Genomic DNA, 16090 nt, shown 5'->3' with positions numbered 1-16090 from the left:
GGCGGGGTGAGTTGATGACCGAACTTAAAGGGTCGACTTGGTGAGAGTACTTGGTGGGCCGACCTGGCGGGGCGACTTGATGAACGAACTTAAGGAGTCGACTTGGTGAGAGTACTCGGTGGGGTGACCTGATGAACAAACCTAAAGAGTCGACCTGGTGAGAGTACTTGGTGGGCCGACCTGGCGGGGTGACTTGGTGAGCAAACTTAAAGAGTCGACTTGGTGAGAGTAGTTGGTGGGCTGACCTGGCGGGGTGACTTGATGAACGAACTTAAAGAGTCGACCTGGTGGGCCGACTTGGCAGAGTGACTTCATGAACGAACTTAAAGAGTCCACTCGGTGGGCCGACCTGGCGGGGTGACTTGATGAACGAACTTAAAGAGTCGACTTGGTGAGAGTAATTTGTGGGCTGACCTGGCGGGGTGACTTGATGAATGAACTTAAAGAGTCGACTTGGTGGGGTGACTTGATGAACGCACTTGAAGGGTCGACTTGGTGGGGTGACTCTATGAACGGACCTAAAGAGTTGACTTGGTGAGAGTACTTGGTGGGGTGACTCGATGAAAGGACTTAAAGAGTCGACTTGGTGAGAGTACTCGGTGGCTCGACTTTATGAGCAGACTTAAAGAGTCCACTTGGTGAGAGTGGGCCTAACGGGGCGATGTGGTGAGTGGGCCTAACGGGGCGAGTTGGTGGGGCGACTTGGCGAGTGGTATTAGAGAGCCGACGTGGTGAGGCGACTCGGCGAGTTGGTTCGTTGAGATGACATGGTGAGCTGACTTGGCGAGTCGACCCGGCGAGCGAACTTAAAGAGTCGACTTGGCAACGTACTCGAGTCGACTTGGTGAGGCGACCCGGCGAGCGGGCTCAAAGAGTCAACATGGTGAGGCGACTCATTGAGTCAACATGGTGAGGCGACTCATGGTGAGGAGCTATCCTTGAGGCGACTTGGTGGGCCTACTTGATTAGTCGACTTGGTGAGCCGACCTGACGAGCTGACACGGTGAGCGGGCTTAAAGAGGCGACGACTTGGTGGGGTAACTCGGCAAGCCAACTTATCGAGGCGAGATGGTGAGTCGACTTGGTGAGCTGACTTGGTGAGCGCACTTAAAGAGTCAACTTCGTGAGGTGACTCGGCGAGTTAGCCCGCTGATGCGACTTGGGCGGGCCGACCTGGCGAACGAACTTAAAGAGGCGACTTGGGCGGGCTGACCTGGCGAGCGAACTTAAAGAGTTGACTTGGCAACGCACTTGAACAACCGACTTGGTGAGCTGACATGGTGAGTGGGCTTAGAGAAGCAACTCGGCGGGGCGACTTGATGAACGGACTTAAAGGGTCGACTTGATGAACGGACCTAAAGAGTTGACTTGGTGAGAGTACTTGGCGGGGTGAACTGATGAACGGACTTAAAGAGTCGACTTGGTGGGAGTACTCGGTGGGCCGACTTGATGAACGGACTTACAGAGTCGACTTGGTGAGAGTAGTTGTTCTGGTGACTTGATGAACGGACTTAAAGAGTCGGCTTGGCGGGGTGACTTGATGAAAGGACTTAAAGAGTCGACTTGGTGGGGTGACTCGATGAACGAACTTAGAGGGTCGACTTTGCGGGGTGACCTGATGAACGGACCTAAAGAGTTGACTTGGTGAGAGTACTCGGTGGGGTGACCTGATGAACAGACTTAGAGAGTCGACTTGGTGAGAGTCCTTGGTGGGCCGACCTGGTTGGGTGACTTCGTGAACTGACTTAAAGAGTCGACTTGGTGGGAGTACTTGGTGGGGTGACTTGATGAACGGACTTCAAGGGTCGACTTGGCGAGGTGACTTGATGAACGGTCGTAAAGAGTTGACTTGGTGAGAGTACTTGGTGTGGTGACTTGATGAAAAGACTTAAAGAGTCGAATTGGTGAGAGTACTTGGTGGGGTGACTTGATGAACGCACTTGAAGGGTCGACTTGGTGGGGTGACTTTATGAACGGACCTAAAGAGTTGACGTGGTGAGAGTTCTTGGTGGGGTGACTTGATGAACATAGTTAAAGAGTCGACTTGGTGAGAGTAGTTGGTCGGGTGACTTGATGAACGCACTCGAAGAATCGACTTGGTTAGAGTACTTGGTGGGGTGACTTGATGAACGGACTTAAAGATTCGACTTGGTGGGCCGACCTGGCGGGGTGACTTGATGAACGGACTTAGAGAGTCGACTTGGTGAGAGTACTTGGTGGGCCGACCTGGCCGGGTGACTTGATGAACAAACTTAAAGAGTCGACTTGGTGAGAGTACCCGGTGGGCTGACCTGGTCACGTGACTTGATGAACGGACTTAAAGAGTCGACTTGGTGGGCCGACTTGGCCGGGTGACTTGATGAACGAACTTAAAGGGTCGACTTGGTGGGTCGAACTAGCGGGGTGACTTGGTGAGAGTACTTGGTGGGCTGACCTGGCAGGGTGACTTGATGAACGAACTTAGAGAGTCGACTTTGTGAGAGTACTTGGTGGGTCGAACTGGCGGGGTGACTTGATGAACGAACTTAAAGAGTCGACCTGGTGAGAGAACTTGGTGGGCCGAGCTGGCGGGGTGAATTGATGAACGAACCTAAAGAGTCGACTTTGTGAGAGTACTTGGTGGGCCGACCTGGCGGGGTGAGTTGATGACCGAACTTAAAGGGTCGACTTGGTGAGAGTACTTGGTGGGCCGACCTGGCGGGGCGACTTGATGAACGAACTTAAGGAGTCGACTTGGTGAGAGTACTCGGTGGGGTGACCTGATGAACAAACCTAAAGAGTCGACCTGGTGAGAGTACTTGGTGGGCCGACCTGGCGGGGTGACTTGGTGAGCAAACTTAAAGAGTCGACTTGGTGAGAGTAGTTGGTGGGCTGACCTGGCGGGGTGACTTGATGAACGAACTTAAAGAGTCGACCTGGTGGGCCGACTTGGCAGAGTGACTTCATGAACGAACTTAAAGAGTCCACTCGGTGGGCCGACCTGGCGGGGTGACTTGATGAACGAACTTAAAGAGTCGACTTGGTGAGAGTAATTTGTGGGCTGACCTGGCGGGGTGACTTGATGAATGAACTTAAAGAGTCGACTTGGTGGGGTGACTTGATGAACGCACTTGAAGGGTCGACTTGGTGGGGTGACTCTATGAACGGACCTAAAGAGTTGACTTGGTGAGAGTACTTGGTGGGGTGACTCGATGAAAGGACTTAAAGAGTCGACTTGGTGAGAGTACTCGGTGGCTCGACTTTATGAGCAGACTTAAAGAGTCCACTTGGTGAGAGTGGGCCTAATGGGGCGATGTGGTGAGTGGGCCTAACGGGGCGAGTTGGTGGGGCGACTTGGCGAGTGGTATTAGAGAGCCGACGTGGTGAGGCGACTCGGCGAGTTGGTTCGTTGAGATGACATGGTGAGCTGACTTGGCGAGTCGACCCGGCGAGCAAACTTAAAGAGTCGACTTGGCAACGTACTCGAGTCGACTTGGTGAGGCGACCCGGCGAGCGGGCTCAAAGAGTCAACATGGTGAGGCGACTCATTGAGTCAACATGGTGAGGCGACTCATGGTGAGGAGCTATCCTTGAGGCGACTTGGTGGGCCTACTTGATTAGTCGACTTGGTGGGCCTACTTGATTAGTCGACTTGGTGAGCCGACCTGACGAGCTGACACGGTGAGCGGGCTTAAAGAGGCGACGACTTGGTGGGGTAACTCGGCAAGCCAACTTATCGAGGCGAGATGGTGAGTCGACTTGGTGAGCTGACTTGGTGAGCGCACTTAAAGAGTCAACTTCGTGAGGTGACTCGGCGAGTTAGCCCGCTGATGCGACTTGGGCGGGCCGACCTGGCGAACGAACTTAAAGAGGCGACTTGGGCGGGCTGACCTGGCGAGCGAACTTAAAGAGTTGACTTGGCAACGCACTTGAACAACCGACTTGGTGAGCTGACATGGTGAGTGGGCTTAGAGAAGCAACTCGGCGGGGCGACTTGATGAACGGACTTAAAGGGTCGACTTGATGAACGGACCTAAAGAGTTGACTTGGTGAGAGTACTTGGCGGGGTGAACTGATGAACGGACTTAAAGAGTCGACTTGGTGGGAGTACTCGGTGGGCCGACTTGATGAACGGACTTACAGAGTCGACTTGGTGAGAGTAGTTGTTCTGGTGACTTGATGAACGGACTTAAAGAGTCGGCTTGGCGGGGTGACTTGATGAAAGGACTTAAAGAGTCGACTTGGTGGGGTGACTCGATGAACGAACTTAGAGGGTCGACTTTGCGGGGTGACCTGATGAACGGACCTAAAGAGTTGACTTGGTGAGAGTACTCGGTGGGGTGACCTGATGAACAGACTTAGAGAGTCGACTTGGTGAGAGTCCTTGGTGGGCCGACCTGGTTGGGTGACTTCGTGAACTGACTTAAAGAGTCGACTTGGTGGGAGTACTTGGTGGGGTGACTTGATGAACGGACTTCAAGGGTCGACTTGGCGAGGTGACTTGATGAACGGTCGTAAAGAGTTGACTTGGTGAGAGTACTTGGTGTGGTGACTTGATGAAAAGACTTAAAGAGTCGAATTGGTGAGAGTACTTGGTGGGGTGACTTGATGAACGCACTTGAAGGGTCGACTTGGTGGGGTGACTTTATGAACGGACCTAAAGAGTTGACGTGGTGAGAGTGCTTGGTGGGGTGACTTGATGAACATAGTTAAAGAGTCGACTTGGTGAGAGTAGTTGGTCGGGTGACTTGATGAACGCACTCGAAGAATCGACTTGGTTAGAGTACTTGGTGGGGTGACTTGATGAACGGACTTAAAGATTCGACTTGGTGGGCCGACCTGGCGGGGTGACTTGATGAACGGACTTAGAGAGTCGACTTGGTGAGAGTACTTGGTGGGCCGACCTGGCCGGGTGACTTGATGAACAAACTTAAAGAGTCGACTTGGTGAGAGTACCCGGTGGGCTGACCTGGTCACGTGACTTGATGAACGGACTTAAAGAGTCGACTTGGTGGGCCGACTTGGCCGGGTGACTTGATGAACGAACTTAAAGGGTCGACTTGGTGGGTCGAACTAGCGGGGTGACTTGGTGAGAGTACTTGGTGGGCTGACCTGGCAGGGTGACTTGATGAACGAACTTAGAGAGTCGACTTTGTGAGAGTACTTGGTGGGTCGAACTGGCGGGGTGACTTGATGAACGAACTTAAAGAGTCGACCTGGTGAGAGAACTTGGTGGGCCGAGCTGGCGGGGTGAATTGATGAACGAACCTAAAGAGTCGACTTTGTGAGAGTACTTGGTGGGCCGACCTGGCGGGGTGAGTTGATGACCGAACTTAAAGGGTCGACTTGGTGAGAGTACTTGGTGGGCCGACCTGGCGGGGCGACTTGATGAACGAACTTAAGGAGTCGACTTGGTGAGAGTACTCGGTGGGGTGACCTGATGAACAAACCTAAAGAGTCGACCTAGTGAGAGTACTTGGTGGGCCGACCTGGCGGGGTGACTTGGTGAGCAAACTTAAAGAGTCGACTTGGTGAGAGTAGTTGGTGGGCTGACCTGGCGGGGTGACTTGATGAACGAACTTAAAGAGTCGACCTGGTGGGCCGACTTGGCAGAGTGACTTCATGAACGAACTTAAAGAGTCCACTCGGTGGGCCGACCTGGCGGGGTGACTTGATGAACGAACTTAAAGAGTCGACTTGGTGAGAGTAATTTGTGGGCTGACCTGGCGGGGTGACTTGATGAATGAACTTAAAGAGTCGACTTGGTGGGGTGACTTGATGAACGCACTTGAAGGGTCGACTTGGTGGGGTGACTCTATGAACGGACCTAAAGAGTTGACTTGGTGAGAGTACTTGGTGGGGTGACTCGATGAAAGGACTTAAAGAGTCGACTTGGTGAGAGTACTCGGTGGCTCGACTTTATGAGCAGACTTAAAGAGTCCACTTGGTGAGAGTGGGCCTAACGGGGCGATGTGGTGAGTGGGCCTAACGGGGCGAGTTGGTGGGGCGACTTGGCGAGTGGTATTAGAGAGCCGACGTGGTGAGGCGACTCGGCGAGTTGGTTCGTTGAGATGACATGGTGAGCTGACTTGGCGAGTCGACCCGGCGAGCGAACTTAAAGAGTCGACTTGGCAACGTACTCGAGTCGACTTGGTGAGGCGACCCGGCGAGCGGGCTCAAAGAGTCAACATGGTGAGGCGACTCATTGAGTCAACATGGTGAGGCGACTCATGGTGAGGAGCTATCCTTGAGGCGACTTGGTGGGCCTACTTGATTAGTCGACTTGGTGAGCCGACCTGACGAGCTGACACGGTGAGCGGGCTTAAAGAGGCGACGACTTGGTGGGGTAACTCGGCAAGCCAACTTATCGAGGCGAGATGGTGAGTCGACTTGGTGAGCTGACTTGGTGAGCGCACTTAAAGAGTCAACTTCGTGAGGTGACTCGGCGAGTTAGCCCGCTGATGCGACTTGGGCGGGCCGACCTGGCGAACGAACTTAAAGAGGCGACTTGGGCGGGCTGACCTGGCGAGCGAACTTAAAGAGTTGACTTGGCAACGCACTTGAACAACCGACTTGGTGAGCTGACATGGTGAGTGGGCTTAGAGAAGCAACTCGGCGGGGCGACTTGATGAACGGACTTAAAGGGTCGACTTGATGAACGGACCTAAAGAGTTGACTTGGTGAGAGTACTTGGCGGGGTGAACTGATGAACGGACTTAAAGAGTCGACTTGGTGGGAGTACTCGGTGGGCCGACTTGATGAACGGACTTACAGAGTCGACTTGGTGAGAGTAGTTGTTCTGGTGACTTGATGAACGGACTTAAAGAGTCGGCTTGGCGGGGTGACTTGATGAAAGGACTTAAAGAGTCGACTTGGTGGGGTGACTCGATGAACGAACTTAGAGGGTCGACTTTGCGGGGTGACCTGATGAACGGACCTAAAGAGTTGACTTGGTGAGAGTACTCGGTGGGGTGACCTGATGAACAGACTTAGAGAGTCGACTTGGTGAGAGTCCTTGGTGGGCCGACCTGGTTGGGTGACTTCGTGAACTGACTTAAAGAGTCGACTTGGTGGGAGTACTTGGTGGGGTGACTTGATGAACGGACTTCAAGGGTCGACTTGGCGAGGTGACTTGATGAACGGTCGTAAAGAGTTGACTTGGTGAGAGTACTTGGTGTGGTGACTTGATGAAAAGACTTAAAGAGTCGAATTGGTGAGAGTACTTGGTGGGGTGACTTGATGAACGCACTTGAAGGGTCGACTTGGTGGGGTGACTTTATGAACGGACCTAAAGAGTTGACGTGGTGAGAGTTCTTGGTGGGGTGACTTGATGAACATAGTTAAAGAGTCGACTTGGTGAGAGTAGTTGGTCGGGTGACTTGATGAACGCACTCGAAGAATCGACTTGGTTAGAGTACTTGGTGGGGTGACTTGATGAACGGACTTAAAGATTCGACTTGGTGGGCCGACCTGGCGGGGTGACTTGATGAACGGACTTAGAGAGTCGACTTGGTGAGAGTACTTGGTGGGCCGACCTGGCCGGGTGACTTGATGAACAAACTTAAAGAGTCGACTTGGTGAGAGTACCCGGTGGGCTGACCTGGTCACGTGACTTGATGAACGGACTTAAAGAGTCGACTTGGTGGGCCGACTTGGCCGGGTGACTTGATGAACGAACTTAAAGGGTCGACTTGGTGGGTCGAACTAGCGGGGTGACTTGGTGAGAGTACTTGGTGGGCTGACCTAGCAGGGTGACTTGATGAACGAACTTAGAGAGTCGACTTTGTGAGAGTACTTGGTGGGTCGAACTGGCGGGGTGACTTGATGAACGAACTTAAAGAGTCGACCTGGTGAGAGAACTTGGTGGGCCGAGCTGGCGGGGTGAATTGATGAACGAACCTAAAGAGTCGACTTTGTGAGAGTACTTGGTGGGCCGACCTGGCGGGGTGAGTTGATGACCGAACTTAAAGGGTCGACTTGGTGAGAGTACTTGGTGGGCCGACCTGGCGGGGCGACTTGATGAACGAACTTAAGGAGTCGACTTGGTGAGAGTACTCGGTGGGGTGACCTGATGAACAAACCTAAAGAGTCGACCTGGTGAGAGTACTTGGTGGGCCGACCTGGCGGGGTGACTTGGTGAGCAAACTTAAAGAGTCGACTTGGTGAGAGTAGTTGGTGGGCTGACCTGGCGGGGTGACTTGATGAACGAACTTAAAGAGTCGACCTGGTGGGCCGACTTGGCAGAGTGACTTCATGAACGAACTTAAAGAGTCCACTCGGTGGGCCGACCTGGCGGGGTGACTTGATGAACGAACTTAAAGAGTCGACTTGGTGAGAGTAATTTGTGGGCTGACCTGGCGGGGTGACTTGATGAATGAACTTAAAGAGTCGACTTGGTGGGGTGACTTGATGAACGCACTTGAAGGGTCGACTTGGTGGGGTGACTCTATGAACGGACCTAAAGAGTTGACTTGGTGAGAGTACTTGGTGGGGTGACTCGATGAAAGGACTTAAAGAGTCGACTTGGTGAGAGTACTCGGTGGCTCGACTTTATGAGCAGACTTAAAGAGTCCACTTGGTGAGAGTGGGCCTAACGGGGCGATGTGGTGAGTGGGCCTAACGGGGCGAGTTGGTGGGGCGACTTGGCGAGTGGTATTAGAGAGCCGACGTGGTGAGGCGACTCGGCGAGTTGGTTCGTTGAGATGACATGGTGAGCTGACTTGGCGAGTCGACCCGGCGAGCGAACTTAAAGAGTCGACTTGGCAACGTACTCGAGTCGACTTGGTGAGGCGACCCGGCGAGCGGGCTCAAAGAGTCAACATGGTGAGGCGACTCATTGAGTCAACATGGTGAGGCGACTCATGGTGAGGAGCTATCCTTGAGGCGACTTGGTGGGCCTACTTGATTAGTCGACTTGGTGGGCCTACTTGATTAGTCGACTTGGTGAGCCGACCTGACGAGCTGACACGGTGAGCGGGCTTAAAGAGGCGACGACTTGGTGGGGTAACTCGGCAAGCCAACTTATCGAGGCGAGATGGTGAGTCGACTTGGTGAGCTGACTTGGTGAGCGCACTTAAAGAGTCAACTTCGTGAGGTGACTCGGCGAGTTAGCCCGCTGATGCGACTTGGGCGGGCCGACCTGGCGAACGAACTTAAAGAGGCGACTTGGGCGAGCTGACCTGGCGAGCGAACTTAAAGAGTTGACTTGGCAACGCACTTGAACAACCGACTTGGTGAGCTGACATGGTGAGTGGGCTTAGAGAAGCAACTCGGCGGGGCGACTTGATGAACGGACTTAAAGGGTCGACTTGATGAACGGACCTAAAGAGTTGACTTGGTGAGAGTACTTGGCGGGGTGAACTGATGAACGGACTTAAAGAGTCGACTTGGTGGGAGTACTCGGTGGGCCGACTTGATGAACGGACTTACAGAGTCGACTTGGTGAGAGTAGTTGTTCTGGTGACTTGATGAACGGACTTAAAGAGTCGGCTTGGCGGGGTGACTTGATGAAAGGACTTAAAGAGTCGACTTGGTGGGGTGACTCGATGAACGAACTTAGAGGGTCGACTTTGCGGGGTGACCTGATGAACGGACCTAAAGAGTTGACTTGGTGAGAGTACTCGGTGGGGTGACCTGATGAACAGACTTAGAGAGTCGACTTGGTGAGAGTCCTTGGTGGGCCGACCTGGTTGGGTGACTTCGTGAACTGACTTAAAGAGTCGACTTGGTGGGAGTACTTGGTGGGGTGACTTGATGAACGGACTTCAAGGGTCGACTTGGCGAGGTGACTTGATGAACGGTCGTAAAGAGTTGACTTGGTGAGAGTACTTGGTGTGGTGACTTGATGAAAAGACTTAAAGAGTCGAATTGGTGAGAGTACTTGGTGGGGTGACTTGATGAACGCACTTGAAGGGTCGACTTGGTGGGGTGACTTTATGAACGGACCTAAAGAGTTGACGTGGTGAGAGTGCTTGGTGGGGTGACTTGATGAACATAGTTAAAGAGTCGACTTGGTGAGAGTAGTTGGTCGGGTGACTTGATGAACGCACTCGAAGAATCGACTTGGTTAGAGTACTTGGTGGGGTGACTTGATGAACGGACTTAAAGATTCGACTTGGTGGGCCGACCTGGCGGGGTGACTTGATGAACGGACTTAGAGAGTCGACTTGGTGAGAGTACTTGGTGGGCCGACCTGGCCGGGTGACTTGATGAACAAACTTAAAGAGTCGACTTGGTGAGAGTACCCGGTGGGCTGACCTGGTCACGTGACTTGATGAACGGACTTAAAGAGTCGACTTGGTGGGCCGACTTGGCCGGGTGACTTGATGAACGAACTTAAAGGGTCGACTTGGTGGGTCGAACTAGCGGGGTGACTTGGTGAGAGTACTTGGTGGGCTGACCTGGCAGGGTGACTTGATGAACGAACTTAGAGAGTCGACTTTGTGAGAGTACTTGGTGGGTCGAACTGGCGGGGTGACTTGATGAACGAACTTAAAGAGTCGACCTGGTGAGAGAACTTGGTGGGCCGAGCTGGCGGGGTGAATTGATGAACGAACCTAAAGAGTCGACTTTGTGAGAGTACTTGGTGGGCCGACCTGGCGGGGTGAGTTGATGACCGAACTTAAAGGGTCGACTTGGTGAGAGTACTTGGTGGGCCGACCTGGCGGGGCGACTTGATGAACGAACTTAAGGAGTCGACTTGGTGAGAGTACTCGGTGGGGTGACCTGATGAACAAACCTAAAGAGTCGACCTGGTGAGAGTACTTGGTGGGCCGACCTGGCGGGGTGACTTGGTGAGCAAACTTAAAGAGTCGACTTGGTGAGAGTAGTTGGTGGGCTGACCTGGCGGGGTGACTTGATGAACGAACTTAAAGAGTCGACCTGGTGGGCCGACTTGGCAGAGTGACTTCATGAACGAACTTAAAGAGTCCACTCGGTGGGCCGACCTGGCGGGGTGACTTGATGAACGAACTTAAAGAGTCGACTTGGTGAGAGTAATTTGTGGGCTGACCTGGCGGGGTGACTTGATGAATGAACTTAAAGAGTCGACTTGGTGGGGTGACTTGATGAACGCACTTGAAGGGTCGACTTGGTGGGGTGACTCTATGAACGGACCTAAAGAGTTGACTTGGTGAGAGTACTTGGTGGGGTGACTCGATGAAAGGACTTAAAGAGTCGACTTGGTGAGAGTACTCGGTGGCTCGACTTTATGAGCAGACTTAAAGAGTCCACTTGGTGAGAGTGGGCCTAACGGGGCGATGTGGTGAGTGGGCCTAACGGGGCGAGTTGGTGGGGCGACTTGGCGAGTGGTATTAGAGAGCCGACGTGGTGAGGCGACTCGGCGAGTTGGTTCGTTGAGATGACATGGTGAGCTGACTTGGCGAGTCGACCCGGCGAGCGAACTTAAAGAGTCGACTTGGCAACGTACTCGAGTCGACTTGGTGAGGCGACCCGGCGAGCGGGCTCAAAGAGTCAACATGGTGAGGCGACTCATTGAGTCAACATGGTGAGGCGACTCATGGTGAGGAGCTATCCTTGAGGCGACTTGGTGGGCCTACTTGATTAGTCGACTTGGTGAGCCGACCTGACGAGCTGACACGGTGAGCGGGCTTAAAGAGGCGACGACTTGGTGGGGTAACTCGGCAAGCCAACTTATCGAGGCGAGATGGTGAGTCGACTTGGTGAGCTGACTTGGTGAGCGCACTTAAAGAGTCAACTTCGTGAGGTGACTCGGCGAGTTAGCCCGCTGATGCGACTTGGGCGGGCCGACCTGGCGAACGAACTTAAAGAGGCGACTTGGGCGGGCTGACCTGGCGAGCGAACTTAAAGAGTTGACTTGGCAACGCACTTGAACAACCGACTTGGTGAGCTGACATGGTGAGTGGGCTTAGAGAAGCAACTCGGCGGGGCGACTTGATGAACGGACTTAAAGGGTCGACTTGATGAACGGACCTAAAGAGTTGACTTGGTGAGAGTACTTGGCGGGGTGAACTGATGAACGGACTTAAAGAGTCGACTTGGTGGGAGTACTCGGTGGGCCGACTTGATGAACGGACTTACAGAGTCGACTTGGTGAGAGTAGTTGTTCTGGTGACTTGATGAACGGACTTAAAGAGTCGGCTTGGCGGGGTGACTTGATGAAAGGACTTAAAGAGTCGACTTGGTGGGGTGACTCGATGAACGAACTTAGAGGGTCGACTTTGCGGGGTGACCTGATGAACGGACCTAAAGAGTTGACTTGGTGAGAGTACTCGGTGGGGTGACCTGATGAACAGACTTAGAGAGTCGACTTGGTGAGAGTCCTTGGTGGGCCGACCTGGTTGGGTGACTTCGTGAACTGACTTAAAGAGTCGACTTGGTGGGAGTACTTGGTGGGGTGACTTGATGAACGGACTTCAAGGGTCGACTTGGCGAGGTGACTTGATGAACGGTCGTAAAGAGTTGACTTGGTGAGAGTACTTGGTGTGGTGACTTGATGAAAAGACTTAAAGAGTCGAATTGGTGAGAGTACTTGGTGGGGTGACTTGATGAACGCACTTGAAGGGTCGACTTGGTGGGGTGACTTTATGAACGGACCTAAAGAGTTGACGTGGTGAGAGTTCTTGGTGGGGTGACTTGATGAACATAGTTAAAGAGTCGACTTGGTGAGAGTAGTTGGTCGGGTGACTTGATGAACGCACTCGAAGAATCGACTTGGTTAGAGTACTTGGTGGGGTGACTTGATGAACGGACTTAAAGATTCGACTTGGTGGGCCGACCTGGCGGGGTGACTTGATGAACGGACTTAGAGAGTCGACTTGGTGAGAGTACTTGGTGGGCCGACCTGGCCGGGTGACTTGATGAACAAACTTAAAGAGTCGACTTGGTGAGAGTACCCGGTGGGCTGACCTGGTCACGTGACTTGATGAACGGACTTAAAGAGTCGACTTGGTGGGCCGACTTGGCCGGGTGACTTGATGAACGAACTTAAAGGGTCGACTTGGTGGGTCGAACTAGCGGGGTGACTTGGTGAGAGTACTTGGTGGGCTGACCTGGCAGGGTGACTTGATGAACGAACTTAGAGAGTCGACTTTGTGAGAGTACTTGGTGGGTCGAACTGGCGGGGTGACTTGATGAACGAACTTAAAGAGTCGACCTGGTGAGAGAACTTGGTGGGCCGAGCTGGCGGGGTGAATTGATGAACGAACCTAAAGAGTCGACTTTGTGAGAGTACTTGGTGGGCCGACCTGGCGGGGTGAGTTGATGACCGAACTTAAAGGGTCGACTTGGTGAGAGTACTTGGTGGGCCGACCTGGCGGGGCGACTTGATGAACGAACTTAAGGAGTCGACTTGGTGAGAGTACTCGGTGGGGTGACCTGATGAACAAACCTAAAGAGTCGACCTGGTGAGAGTACTTGGTGGGCCGACCTGGCGGGGTGACTTGGTGAGCAAACTTAAAGAGTCGACTTGGTGAGAGTAGTTGGTGGGCTGACCTGGCGGGGTGACTTGATGAACGAACTTAAAGAGTCGACCTGGTGGGCCGACTTGGCAGAGTGACTTCATGAACGAACTTAAAGAGTCCACTCGGTGGGCCGACCTGGCGGGGTGACTTGATGAACGAACTTAAAGAGTCGACTTGGTGAGAGTAATTTGTGGGCTGACCTGGCGGGGTGACTTGATGAATGAACTTAAAGAGTCGACTTGGTGGGGTGACTTGATGAACGCACTTGAAGGGTCGACTTGGTGGGGTGACTCTATGAACGGACCTAAAGAGTTGACTTGGTGAGAGTACTTGGTGGGGTGACTCGATGAAAGGACTTAAAGAGTCGACTTGGTGAGAGTACTCGGTGGCTCGACTTTATGAGCAGACTTAAAGAGTCCACTTGGTGAGAGTGGGCCTAACGGGGCGATGTGGTGAGTGGGCCTAACGGGGCGAGTTGGTGGGGCGACTTGGCGAGTGGTATTAGAGAGCCGACGTGGTGAGGCGACTCGGCGAGTTGGTTCGTTGAGATGACATGGTGAGCTGACTTGGCGAGTCGACCCGGCGAGCGAACTTAAAGAGTCGACTTGGCAACGTACTCGAGTCGACTTGGTGAGGCGACCCGGCGAGCGGGCTCAAAGAGTCAACATGGTGAGGCGACTCATTGAGTCAACATGGTGAGGCGACTCATGGTGAGGAGCTATCCTTGAGGCGACTTGGTGGGCCTACTTGATTAGTCAACTTGGTGAGCCGACCTGACGAGCTGACACGGTGAGCGGGCTTAAAGAGGCGACGACTTGGTGGGGTAACTCGGCAAGCCAACTTATCGAGGCGAGATGGTGAGTCGACTTGGTGAGCTGACTTGGTGAGCGCACTTAAAGAGTCAACTTCGTGAGGTGACTCGGCGAGTTAGCCCGCTGATGCGACTTGGGCGGGCTGACCTGGCGAACGAACTTAAAGAGGCGACTTGGGCGGGCTGACCTGGCGAGCGAACTTAAAGAGTTGACTTGGCAACGCACTTGAACAACCGACTTGGTGAGCTGACATGGTGAGTGGGCTTAGAGAAGCAACTCGGCGGGGCGACTTGATGAACGGACTTAAAGGGTCGACTTGATGAACGGACCTAAAGAGTTGACTTGGTGAGAGTACTTGGCGGGGTGAACTGATGAACGGACTTAAAGAGTCGACTTGGTGGGAGTACTCGGTGGGCCGACTTGATGAACGGACTTACAGAGTCGACTTGGTGAGAGTAGTTGTTCTGGTGACTTGATGAACGGACTTAAAGAGTCGGCTTGGCGGGGTGACTTGATGAAAGGACTTAAAGAGTCGACTTGGTGGGGTGACTCGATGAACGAACTTAGAGGGTCGACTTTGCGGGGTGACCTGATGAACGGACCTAAAGAGTTGACTTGGTGAGAGTACTCGGTGGGGTGACCTGATGAACAGACTTAGAGAGTCGACTTGGTGAGAGTCCTTGGTGGCTCGACTTTATGAGCAGACTTAAAGAGTCCACTTGGTGAGAGTGGGCCTAACGGGGCGAGTTGGTGGGGCGACTTGGCGAGTGGTATTAGAGAGCCGACGTGGTGAGGCGACTCGGCGAGTTGGTTCGTTGAGATGACATGGTGAGCTGACTTGGCGAGTCGACCTGGCGAGCGAACTTAAAGGGTCGACTTGGCAACGTACTCGAGTCGACTTGGTGAGGCGACCCGGCGAGCGGGCTCAAAGAGTCAACATGGTGAGGCGACTCATGGCGAGGAGCTATCCTTGAGGCGACTTGGTGGGCCTACTTGATTAGTCGACTTGGTGAGCCGACCTGACGAGCTGACACGGTGAGCGGGCTTAAAGAGGCGACGACTTGGTGGGGTAACTCGGCAAGCCAACTTATCGAGGCGAGATGGTGAGTCGACTTGGTGAGCTGACTTGGTGAGCGCACTTAAAGAGTCAACTTCGTGAGGTGACTCGGCGAGTTAGCCCGCGGATGCGACTTGGGCGGGCCGACCTGGCGAACGAACTTAAAGAGGCGACTTGGGCGGGCTGACCTGGTGAGCGAACTTAAAGAGTTGACTTGGCAACGTACTTGAACAATCGACTTGGTGAGCTGACATGGTGAGTGGGCTTAGAGAAGCAACTCGGCGGGGCGACTTGGCGAGCACACCTGCTGGGGCAAGGTGGTAAAACGACTAGGTGATTCGACTTGGTGAGCTGACTTAGGGAGCTGACTTGGTGAGCGAACTTAAGGGGTCGACTTGGTGAGGCAACCTGAATAGTCGACTCGGTGAGGTGACTTGGGGAGCCGACATGGTGAGCGGTCTTAAAGAAGAGGCGACCTGGTGGGGCAACCTGGTGAGGCGAGACGGTAAGTCATCTTGGTGAGCCGGCTTGACGAGCTGTGAGTGGACTTAAAGAGTCAATTCTTGATTTGGCAAAGACCACATGGTTAGATGACTTGGTGAGCCGACCTGGCTAGCAAAATTGGCAAGCAAACTTATAGAATCGACTTGCTGTCCCCAGCCAGGATCGCACGCCTGGGTCGACCCAACTTGGGTCGCCCGACTAGGTCAACCCATCTCCGTCGCCCCAGCCTCGGGCGACCCGACTGGGTCGACGAGGGGAAAAAAAAAAAAAAAAAACAAAAAAAATCATGAGAGGCC

Source organism: Cupressus sempervirens, chromosome 2 (assembly GCF_028749045.1).
Source record: "Cupressus sempervirens isolate cs-2001-9-10 chromosome 2, ASM2874904v1, whole genome shotgun sequence".
In the NCBI taxonomy this organism is placed as follows: domain Eukaryota; kingdom Viridiplantae; phylum Streptophyta; class Pinopsida; order Cupressales; family Cupressaceae; genus Cupressus; species Cupressus sempervirens.
Note: the sequence above shows the minus strand (reverse complement) of the source record.